Here is a 1,739-nt window from a genome sequence, read left to right as displayed (position 1 = left end):
CACACCGCAAAGAGGGCTACAGACGCCCAGACATGCCTGACGCCGATGAATTGGCTCTATGTGTCAGTCAGCGCTATAAGGAGCGGTGACTGACACGTGTTGTAGTTGGAGAAGGCCTGAACAAAAAACAGCCTTGACACCAGACTTGTGTTATGGCAGTTCTGCCTTTTCGGCTGTGTGATGTTATGGCCACGTTTGAGAGGCTCATGGATGTACTGTCCAAAAGCCACCAGGTATACATTGACAATGTAGGCTACTCGTCCTTGGGCCAGACGTCAAAACAGAGTTGACTGCACTTTCTAAAAATCCACGTTGAACCCAGAAAATCACAAAATGCTACTGGATGAGTGCGAGGGGACTTACCACAGGAGGTTACTGCTGTCTATGACTGGGTGATCCCAACAAAGCTACTGTCAAAGGGGGACAGTCAAGGGGGACAGTGAGGAGTGTAAACACTCTAGTTTTGCAGACACCATGGACAGAGGCTAAGAGGTATATGGGCTGAGGAGCAACACCATGGCCCAATACTGAAGAAGGTGCTTGAGTGGTAGCTACTGTTGGAAGCAGGACAGTGCTTGGCTTGGTCAAAGATCCTGCTACCCCCTCCCTGAGCAGGTTGTAGTCACAGTGCTACAGCCTGGCCCTCTCAGATGGAGCGCTCTGGAGATGCTGGAAGGAGCCAGCCACAGGACATGAGATTTTGGGTTAGTGATGCCATTGCCTACGTGTTGGCAGAAGGAGGAGGTACTGCACTCACACCATGGACATTTTGGGGTCAACATGACTCTGGGAAGGATTGGTCAGTTGCTCTGCTGGAGCTCATGTAAGAGGCGTACATGGAGAATTTCTATCAAAGAGGTGACCCTTGTGTTAGCTGGCCCCATATGGAAGACAGTAGAGCACCCTTGCAAAAGTATCAGGTCGGAGCTGGTTTAGGGCTCTTTCGCCAAACACCTCAAGGTAATCCAAATAGTTGTTATGGAGTAGCCTACTTTACAAAGTGGAAACCTGTATGTAGCCCGCCAGAAAGCTGGGTCTGTGACCTACTAATTGATTGGATGTTCAGCCGTTTAGGGGTCTCTGTAACTGAGCTTCATCCAGGCCAAAGGATGAACTTTGAGGCCCGGCTGTTTGCGGAGATGTGCAAGCCACGTGCCCCAAGACGTGCATGACACCTCTGCAGGCTTGTAGAGGTTTAACCCCACTCATGGCCCAACTGCTGGTCATTGCTTAACGCCAGATCACACTATTTACTTCCAATGACAGTATAATGTGGCCTGCAAGTGCATTCAATTACAAGTTCCTGAGGATTACTGTCTAGGTTTTTTTTTTTTATGTTTAAAGATATGCTACATTTAGCAAGCTGAGCATGAGCATTAGGAACATAAATGAGCATAGCCTACTATAGATTTTGCCAAAAGGCACACAATGAAAATGGAGGAAAGAAAGACAGTGTTCCGTTGTATTTCCTCACCTCATGTCTGCATGCAATTTTGTTGAGATGTTGCAGAGAGACCTGTCTATCAGACGTTTTCAGTCTCTGTCAGTCCAAAGCGCATGCAGGCCCTAGACCCATATGATGATAAAAGCGATTAGGAGACACTTCAAAACATATTTTATTTATTTTATTATTTATTAGCGCTACAGATATATATCCACAACTAATATGGTTAAAATATTACATATTGTTTAGAAGGGTTTTATAGATCATCAAGTGCTTTTGAAGATTTCTCCTGACA

The sequence above is a fragment of the Poromitra crassiceps genome, assembly GCF_964638095.1.
Source record: "Poromitra crassiceps genome assembly, chromosome: 19".
NCBI lineage: Eukaryota > Metazoa > Chordata > Actinopteri > Beryciformes > Melamphaidae > Poromitra > Poromitra crassiceps.
The sequence above is the reverse complement of the archived record's forward strand: the minus strand, read 5'-3'. Positions refer to the sequence as shown.